Below are 11,629 nucleotides of genomic sequence, written 5' to 3'. Positions count from 1 at the left end.
TTTTTTTGACACCACACGAATGGTATTGGCACAAAGAGTTCATTACCAACGGATACTATAATAATACTAAGATATTTTTATATAAGGATATGAAGGAATAGAGATATTCTACCCGAGAGTCACAAAACCGTTGTAAAACCCCCTGGCTTTTCTCTCATATCACCAATTTTATTGTACTTTTACTACTATGACTATCCGCCATTTTGAAATAAATTCGAAAAAACCGCGCGACTGGAAGTCAATTCTTCATACATGTGTTAATGAAAATTACGTGTTAATTTCGTTTTTTGCGTCTTTCATTATAATGCCTCATCGATATAACAGCGCCACTGATTGGTTAAACAGCGTCATGGTGACCAGGAAACAAATATCGATTACAGTTCTTAGAACCCACTTCATTCCATTTTTTTGTCGAGTATTCAAATTTGGATGTTTACTTCATATTTAGGTCCACAACTTGCATATTATTTTTCATATAAATAGCTTCTCACCACCTGTGCTCACTGCCCCATCACGTCCAATACAGCAGCACCCTGCAATATCAAATTGTATTTTGTTAACCAAGTCTCCAGGAATTCAAATTGAATGAAACCATGCGAAGCAGTTCAATGTGAACTTTGTTTCAATAGCAACTCAATTCATCACCGCCAGGAAATCGTCCAAAAGGCAATTAATTCGCAATCACATTCTTGAACAATTTCAAATTCCATCATTAGATTTTTTTTAATTGTTGATAATTTTGTATTTTAAAAAAATGCGAGTTTCTGGGCTTGTTGCAAGTTACACAAACGAGAGACGTAAGAAAAAAGTACGCCAATTAGAAATACAACTAATTAAAAAGGAATAGCGCAAATATTACAAATTATGTCATAGCATTTATTTAGAAGCAACTGTATTATAATAATGTAATGACCCATAAGAACATTTACAATACAAGATTTAGAAGTCATTTGCCAAATAAGGTACCGGCCCCGAAAATGCTGAAGGATAATGTCTAGAGTTGTGAGATAAGGGTTGTCCTCCCTCTTCGTAATCAAAAATGCGAGAGTGCACTCGTACAATACCTTATGGGGAACAGGAAAGATGGTATATTAAATGTCTAGCCCCCATTAGCACATTAGATGCACATGTTAAAAAAACTGAATTCAAAAAAAGTAAACCAACACTCATATGACTTTTATTATAGTAATTTCTTATCGCGCCGTTTAAAGCTTCATTGAGTTGTGTTTGTAACTGAGACGTTCTAACGTAGGTTTCGACACACGTCACACAAAATTGCAATTTTAATTTTCTTTTCTAGTAGGCAATGTTGCTGACAATCGAACGATACACTACGAAGTCAGTAAGACGAGAGAATTTAATAAAAATGTTTTTAAAATTGTAGAAATCTGTCCGCAATATTTGCACTTTTTTAAACAACCGCTGTTTAGACTTTAAATCTATGCCTGAGCCTAGTAGGAAGCCACATGTACGCCATCTTAGGCAAAAGTAGGTCTAAATAAAATATTTTCTTGTGCGAAAACCGATGTTAAGATACCCAAGTGCATACCCAAAAATGCAAGTTCATGAGCAAATGAAACCAAGATTTTTTAAGTATTTTCATTGAGTCCAACTCAGCTCAAAATTGGAAATATATATGTAATGATAAAAAATATTAAAGGTGTTTATTCAAGGATATTATGATGGTAATTTCTCCCAAAAACCACCCTCACACTGCTACTTCAATATAACGCTTCAACACACCGTACCATATGGGAGAATCGTCCTTACAAGAGCCTCTTTATAAGTGCTCATTTCACTGAAGCAATGCTTGCCGACAAGACAACCAATCAAACACACACCACCCGGTCACACTATAAGGACCATGGACGAACCACCATTCACTCTCTTCTAGAATGCTGTGCGTTAAAGCGAGGGAACAGAAACTACCACTTTTATCCGACACATGGTGTGTCTCTCGCAATGGGGAGCAGCACCCAGAGGTCCAACCACATGAGGTTCAAACCGAAGGCACAAATGTGTACGAGCTGTACAGGAGACATTACTTTGGAAGAAGAGAAAAGATAATATCTAAATTTTAGTTCGTAACTTTTCATAGCGTCATGCACTAAAGCGCGAAAGCAAAACCAATTACGACTCTTGTAATCAAAAGAATTATATATATTTAGAACTCAACGTAAAATTTATATATGAAAGAGTCATAAAAGCGCAAATTTGTACAGTGTCTTTTTAACGACCACATATATGTAACAGAGAACGCCTTATCCAAATAAACAGTTATCAAATAGCCGCAAGCAACGATACGACCATCGTTCTCAAGCTAGAAACCAGAGAGGAATTACCTGTTAATTAGGATAATCCTATCAACCAGAAGTGATATCTATTTCCAGATGCGGGTTTACGCTAGTTAGACCCAATAGGCCTTTTCACATTCAGTTATAATCTATTGTCAGATAATAATAAGCATAATGGCATGGTTTATTTTCAACCAGTTACGAATCGCCATGTTTCCAGTTTACCGGTGATTCACATTCGACGACGTTGAATTCGCACGACAATACGAGCAATTATATTGCATGACAGAAAGGAAAGCCGACGCTTTTGGTAGATTTTAATCTGAAAGAAAACTGCTCTGAATTTCCCCCCCACTAAATTCAAAAAGTTCTAAACACAAAATATATCGTGTCATAAAAGTAGAATTCTACATGGTAAATGATAAAAAGTCTTTGAGAGAGTAATGTGCTGAGGTCTTATGAAGCCTTAATTACAAGCTTCTGAAACGGGTTTTCATTTAATTGAAATTGGAATAATAGAAAACGAGATTGTAATTTTGTGTTGAGCCGACGAGGCACAGGCTTACCCTAATAATTATAATTATCATCTCATTTTAAAAATCAATCTAATTGCAAATAAATTAGATGATAATTTTTCATAATTTTCATAATGCCCCCCGCCCCCCTCGTCTAATCATCGCACGGTAGTTGACTATAACTGCGCCAGACGAAAAAAAACAGCGAAATGAACCTTCACTGTTAACATAGCTTATGCAGTAAATCTTGTATTTCTTTGGTGTCGTAATCTCCTTTTATACCATCGATACATTTTTTCTTATGTTATTATTCTTTTTAGAAAATTATTTATTTTTTCGGAAAGGAAGAAGAGCTTTTAAACGTGAAAATTCTCCCTATTTTAAAAAAATACGTATACATTAAAACAAAAAACATTTATATTATGAAAAATTTACCAAAAACTTTATAAACTGAACGAAAGAATTTCATATATGTCGATATCAGTTAATGACAAATGCAATAATTGTTACAGGTTTGTAATTAAGATGGAGGATACCAGAGAAATCACGAGTTTCCGCGGAACAGGCCATGCTGCATTCCAGGCTACAGTTACTAATGTAGGGCACCTGACTGGCACTAAAAACACGAATAATATTAAAAATTCTTTGTTTTTTCTTTCTCCATTAGTTGTGCGTACAGAAGGCTATGTGTAGATTTTATTCTAGTCCTGTGAAACCGCTAGCTTAAAGTTGGGTCACGTGGTAATATAAATGAATGATTAGGAGAGGTCAACATAACTTGGTTGTGGGTAGTCCGTTGTTCAATTTGTGACTCGTGTGATGTGTGTAGACTCGGTCTGTCCCTCGAAGACCACTACAAACGCCATGTGCGCGTGTGGCCTTGCTTCAGTGATATAAGCGCTATAAAATGCGGGCAACAGTTACACTAATACAAGATCACAACTAACCGAACATACAGCAATCTCCCAAAACACCACGCACACCATCACCGCTTTATGATAAAAGAAGGACACAACTCGGTACAATACGCACAAAATTCGATTTCACCACTCGCACACTTCTTACACTACAAAATAACATGGGAGGCCGTCCGTTACATAACTCCCGACTGTTTAAAAGAACGTTAATTGAATCAAACAAACTAAACATAGCAACAGAAGTAAACGGTACAAATCACGTGTAAAATTATTTATAAAGAAGCTAAATACCCTTTGGAACAGAGTCCCGCACACGTAAAGTGTACATGTCAATGAAGAATACTAGAGAAGGAACAAAAATACGCCTAGATGGCATCCTAGACAAATTTTGTTTGTTCAGATTTTTGGTTGGTTGCTTGTTTTATTTTAGGGTCCTGTTAACAACCAGGGGCCTTGTACGAACGACCACCCTGATATGCAAAAAGTGTATAAGTGAATGTTTTTGTATATTTTGGGATGCTGCGGTACGGAAGTCTTTTTTGTCTCTTTAAGATGGTAGAAAACTCTTGTCAATTTCGTCCCACTTGTCGTCGCCGGGAAATGGCGACCGTCAAGACATTATAAAATTAGGGCCGAAACGATGACAAAATCTTCTGATCTGCTGTCTGCTTTGTTTATTTTCATTTTCTTCACAGTAAGTAACATAATAATCGAAACCCGGAGAAACAATTCCGGAAAATGGAGATTGTAAAATTAGAACCAAACATAACCATTTTTATATTCGGGATTAATTTATATTTTTCTTTGACATGTACAAATACACGTATACGACATCCCCGCCCCTCCCCCCAAAACAAAAATTGTGCATACAATTTGAAAATGATATGTCAAAGAAAATACTAAATAAATACGGTCAAAACCATAGTTCAGGAATGCAAGTCATATATGTGTAATATTTATACAGAAATAGATAGTGATTTATCTGAATTTTAACATTTTTGCTTATTTATCAAAAATGCACCAAAACTATCACAAACTTCATCCTTAAACAAAGGATCCCAACTCTACATAATAGATACCATTAAATCTTGAAAACATAAAACAATCCACTCAAATTAGAATGGACACATTTGTAAAAAACAAAGTGTGCAAGTAACGAGGAAAAACATAGTAAAAAGTAAAAATGTTTATGATGATCCCTGCAGAGAAATAATATCGTAAAAACATATTGATGCTTATTGACTGGTTACAATCAAAGATCTACTAGCATGACTAAACTATGCGACGTACTAGTTACCATAATCCATTTGGAACAAACAAGATTTCCTATTTTAAAAAGCCAATTACTCTAACATGCACACGAGAGCTATTCTCGGCCCCTGTATAATGTAAAACATGAACACAAAACGCAATTTCCTATTACATATAACTAACTTTTGCTTAAAAATCTGGTTTTTTGAGTCTCCTAAGGTGGTTTTGTAAGGATAATTTTTCCAGAAATAATAAGAATAAAGCAATAGGTATGTTATAACAAACAGCGAAAAAATACAGATATTTTGAATATTTAGTAAGCGACATTTGTAAGACAATCACTCTTGTAAATCCTATTTTCGTCACATTATGTAATCATTGTAATTACCTTTTTTCAATAATATAACTTAACATCATATGAACAAAAAATGCCTAAACATAAATAAGAACTTTTTTGGGTATAGAAATGGCTCACATTAATCAAAAATTCCACACAAAGAATTGTCAAGGTCATTTTATCTGTCATCCAACAACTCCAATTTACAATGCAATAGCTATTACAAGGAAGCTTAATCATTTCACCATACAATTGGAAAATACCATATTAATGTTCAAAGTTTAAATTCTCATAAAATGAATTATCATTGCTAATATCCATTCCATTATTCAGAATATATCAAAAGGAGATTATTTCATGTCGAAATATCAAAACGGAATCTAAAATTTATCTATGCAAACCACATTCATGAACTACATTCATTTCACATGAGAAATCAACTTCTCATCCAATCATTAATTCAGTGAATGGCATTATCAATAGTCTATAGTATTCAATCCATTTGACTATAATTTAAACAAGACAAATTTGAACATGAACACTTCTCATGTTTGCATCAATAAATTTCCGAACAAGATGTCACCTTATCAACATGGGGAAAGGCAAAAAATATACAACAGATATAGAACCTGATGTTCTCAATCAGAGAACATCATTAGACAATATCTATAGCATCGATTACATCATATCGAATATCGAGAAGTGTCCACACATTCCATCATTAGCAAATCACTGTCCATAATACTTCCAATTGAATTCCTATTTGATTAAAAAAAATCCTATAAAACAAGTGTTGAGAAATGGTATGTTGATAAAGGAAATCTCTAAATTACAAACATCAAAGCAGTAAAATATGAAAAACCATACAAAAAAACATGAATGCTCATCAATTTTACCAATTACTTTTCCTACAGTATAAATTACATCTAATCTATGAGTCAAAAAATGTATGCAGCCCAAGCCTCATCTATAGATCTTACAAATATATGAAAACCACAGCATTACACTGCAATTAAATCTAATTTATAAGTTGGATTTCTTAAATATAAGTAATTGAGTCCTTAATTTCTATACAAAAAGTCAATAGAAACTAAACCAGTACTTGACCTTGTGCCAATAATACAACTATTATGCACCCCTACATTTAAATATTTCTTTTAACACAGTTTTTAGGTGGCTTCAAATGGCATGTTGTTCGCAGGCACGAGTATATCAAGTCTGTAGGTTCAGCCACACTGGCATTGTGATGGTTCTCCTCAGGAATTGGGACGAGTTATTCAAGCGTTCGTCAGATCCTGTTTGTGCCAGAATACGTTTGATTTTATATGAAGATTCTATGATCTTGTCCAGTAGAACGATGACATGTTTTCCCGGGAATCATTTGTTTTGTATTCTAAGAAATCACGAAATAGCCATTTACAAACATTGGTTGAAAGCACAGGAAATTTACATGTCTGATGAGGAAGTAAACAACGCATAGTGTACTCAGTATAGATTAAGGAGGAATCACGTCATCGATTCTTACTCAGTCCCTATTTGAAAAAACGAATTATCAATATAGGTTAAAGTATAACATGTCAAAAACGGCCCTTATCTGATAATCCTTGTTGTGTGTAAAGGAATTACATTGATTAAGGTTTCTATTTGTTAATTATAAATAAAATGACATTGTATAAAAACGAAACACTGCTTACAATAAAAAAAATTGTTCACGTCAAATATGGCTGGTCCCCATAGGCCTATCCTATTTAGACAGGTTGCACCGTACGATAATGACAAACATTGCAAATAATGTACTTACTAATTGTTAAAATGGATCGAATGACTGTTATTAAACGATTTTTTTCCGGAAGTCCACAGATTCAATACTGGAAGGTGACGATGATTGATTCCATTTTAACCAAAACGACTTTAATCGATAATAGAATAATCAAATTGAATGTCATTTTTTCCTGACTTTTTGGACTCCTTCTCTCAGGATATTCCATTTGTATCAAATCCTGTAAAGGTGCTCACATTTCGCCGAATTTTTAGTTATTGATGAAAATTCGAATTAGGTAATTTTCTTCAGCTTATGCAAAAATTACACTTACTTTGGTTTCACATGGTTGAATGTTAATGACAATGATAAATTTTAGTATCGTTATATTATACTAGATAAGAATGAAAATATCAATCAAAAACTATTTGATAGGTAGATTGAAAATATACTAATTTTGAGCATGTCAAGAAATTAGATTTTTTCCTGGAAATGATCGTCTATATTAGCCGCATTTTTTCTGCACCAGTAAATTCATTGCGGAATCATTTATTGACATTACAATAACATGTAACTATTTGTGACCTTTTTGATTCAAATTTGATAATGAACTTCAGTGAATTTCATTATCTGACGTTATTGTTTGTTTCGTTTGTTCAAATAAATTTTTTATAAACCATTGTGTTGTAGCCCCTTTAGGGCTTATTTTTCTTCAATTGAAGGGTGCAAGTATAAATACATTATTATATATTACTGATTAAAAACGTAATGTAATATTGTGACATTTATGAAGTATAAACATGCCAAAAGTTCCGATGCATTGACTTCCTTTCAATTTATTTTGAGCCTCTAATAATAACTATAGTTAAAATTGGATTGTTCGCATGAAATAGAAAAATTCGCTCACTCGTATGCGTCAAATCGAACAGGTCACTAAATTCTCAATGGCTCGGAAGGCTGGATAGATTTTGTATCTATGGCGTAGTTTCAGTAACTAAGTGATTAAAAACAGGTAATTGCACTCCTGGAATTAAACTGCAAAATTGCACTCAATTTGATCAGTTCGTATTTTATCAGCTACAGTAGACCTCAGTTTAAAGGCACAGTCGTAATTTCCTGTAGCCTCGACCCGTGGGATAACGAGAGTTGGAGTTAGATACTGTCTTAATAAAATCTCGTCGTAGTAACCTAATTAAATCGATTTATGTCATAATCACCTTCAACGCCTGTCTGATATGATGTTTGTAGTACGGACCCTTGTCGATATCGAGTGACTCAAGAAATCGAAGTTATCTGGTAGACCCCTTGATATATCGAGGGATTGGGTTATCCCATTACAGTAGTCGTAATATTTGTAGTAATTTTCTGGAAATATCGAGGATGGTTTTATAGCACGTTATGATCTGTACAGTAGGCCCCTGAATATGTGTCATTCAGATGTTACCTTTAAATTTGAATACGGAATATGAGTACATGCCCTGGAAAATCAGCATTTACCTTTCACATTTGTAAATATGCTTTAGGACTCCCTACCAAAATATGCGAGGCATAACAATTACATGAAAACTGTCTGTAATATCTGTGCTGCAAAAGCGAAAAAGATGTATACAAGCAAGACAGATTCACAGTCGTGATTTCAAAGAAGTAAAACGGCCTCGGAATATCGAGGATCGAGTTAATTCTAGAGTTTTGAAGTATCATGTATAAAAAGTATTAATTGGAAATCTTTAACTGTAGATTAGAGGTTGAACTGTCAATATTTGTAAGAAATACCTATTGGCTGCTGTATATCGAGTGGGACATTCCATCACTAAGTCGTAATATCCTTAATTAGGCCCTGGAATATCGATTGTAGGACAATGGTTAGCCAACATGTCGTAATATTTGTAGTTAATTTGGTTTGTTTTAGGATGAGTTACCTTCACAGTCGTAATATCTGTAGTAGGCTCCTGAACTATAGGTATCACAGAGGTGGGTTACCCTTCTACTGTCGTAATATCTGTAAGTAACCCTCTATATGGTAGATGAGCTCACTCCAATGGGTGAGCTATAAATAGATTTTACAGTGGTAATATTCTGTAGAGGAGTCCCTGGGATATCCCCGAGGATGGGTTAATCATGTGACACTTTGTTAATCTGTAGTAACTACACTGGAATGTTACGTGCCATCGACTTAGTCATGTGATGAATGTAGAGTAAAGTCGATGTGTTTTTGACCTTGGGTGTACCTTCTGACAGTCTTGTTATATTGGTAGTAACCTATTTTTTGGAGGAAAGGTTACCTTTGTCAGTAAATTAATAAAGCAGTAGCCGTTGTAATACTGGGGAAGAGAGCAACCAAGTCGAGGATTTTTATCCTGTATATATCGAGGATTGGTTTACTTCAATAAGTCTTACAAAATCGTAATGTAAGTTTATAGAACGATTTTATATTATCTTTTTCCATAGTATTCTTGGTATCTAAAGTATGGTATGTCACCTTCAACAGATCAATTAATATTGAGTAACCCCTGGATACATTTTTTTACAGAGTACCAAACAGAAATACCTTCCCACTTATTGTTCGTAATATCTGTAAAACCCAGTCACACCATTTCAGTAACCCCCATTTGCGTTATATATTTTAAAAGTAATTGTGTATGGATTTAATTTGTCACTGAGTGATTTATTTGATAAAACCCTTTCCAGTGGAATATAGGATGGGATGTCTGCTAGTGCCCGTGTACATTATAGTCATCAAGCGACCCTGATTAACCCAGTTGAGGTAACTACACCTTATAGTTTAGAACTGATTTTGTACCTAAATCTTTAAAGTAAGATTATTATTGAATTTACGTACGTAACATGTAACACCTTGGTATATTTATGTCGCTATATTGCGCACATAATATCTATTTTCCTTATTGTACTAGTTTTAATTAAATTGAATTGAAGCAAATTTTCTTATTTCCCTTTGTTCCAATCCTGGTAGATGGATCCCCTTCATGTTATTTTCTGACAAGCGATTACCTTCCCCTTTGTGAATATTCTTTATGAATTTTCAAACGTATAGGGTAATTGTATTTCTCTTTATCTATCATGCTAAGTTGCATGAATATTACGGTAAGGTAATCGGTATACAAAAAAGTGTGATCTATTTGATAGGAACTCGATTTTAAGAGTTTAGAATGTACAAAACTTTTAAAGTATAGATCCTTATTCGTTATTGTGAATTTCGATTGGGATAACTGTGTGTATATCAAACGTTTCAGTATTGTATGAAGTTATGTATTAATCCTAATGTGCTTTTATTTATAGTTTTCAGGTTTTCTGAATATCATGGGTAGGCTATCTATAATTTTATCAATAAGCTGATCATACCAACACTCCATTGTTGTATCTGGACGCAACTTAAATGGACTATTACGGGCAGTACAATATTCATGGTAAATGTAATACCGAGTGAACATTGACCCTCTCAGTCCCTGAGTTTCCATTGCTAGTAGATATTTCAGGAATTCGAGGACTGCCGGTATACACTCAATTTTGAAAATAGTCACTGTCGACTTCCCACCGTTCCTGGTATGCATGAATGAATGTTTTGACTATCCCTTTACTGGCCAATATTGATGACGGTGAGATGTTGCATCGACCATATTTTTAGATATATTCTCTTCCTAACAACATATCTAGACAATAGGTCTATTTAAGTTTATGTTAACAACAAAAACTGTATTCCGATTAGATTCTCAGATCCCGTGCTAGGTCATTTTGTGGATAAAAAGTATTTGCCGATTCCGAGTGCCTGATTATCATCGAATGCAGGTCACGTTAACAGTGGAACACGTTTTGCTATCACCCATGAAGTTCGAAGTTTTAATCTATCGGGTAATATGATAAAATAGGATCATATGATATTACTGTTCTAATATCCATTCATTTTGGATTTAGACATGTTTTATAAAGTTTTTGTTAACAACAAAAATGTATATTTAATTTATATCCTGTAGTTGGTCGGTTATTAACTGTATTATATTATGACTGTGTTAGATATATGCAAACCGAAAGTGATGTAAAACACAGTGTTTATATCTATCGGGTTAGGCGTATAATCACAAAGATTCTTACACCGTCCTATAATCCTGACCTGAAGTTAAACGTGTTATCAATATTGACGGTTAGCGTTATTTGCTTGACGTATTTCAGATATTCAAAATATAATTGTATCCCTTAACATATTGTTTACCATGGTATTTTGACGTTCTTCCGGATAATGTTTAGTTTAAATAGATACGACCAGCATGCTATATTAAGCATGTTGGTTTTTCACATTTAAGACAATGCATTGGTGTAATAATATACATTGGGATGTACAAGCATGATTCAATGTTCGCGCAGCGCACCATGATTATATATACTAGAACACCCAATATATGTTACACACCAATGCATAATAATACGAAAACCAATGCTTATATTTTACATTAAGACAAGTCATTCCCGGTTTAAAGAGGAAATACATGTAGGTAAAACATAAAGTATGAAAGTAAATTATTTGTCGTACACAAATAGAAATA

Source organism: Argopecten irradians, chromosome 8 (assembly GCF_041381155.1).
Source record: "Argopecten irradians isolate NY chromosome 8, Ai_NY, whole genome shotgun sequence".
NCBI lineage: Eukaryota > Metazoa > Mollusca > Bivalvia > Pectinida > Pectinidae > Argopecten > Argopecten irradians.
This window is presented reverse-complemented; position numbering follows the sequence as displayed.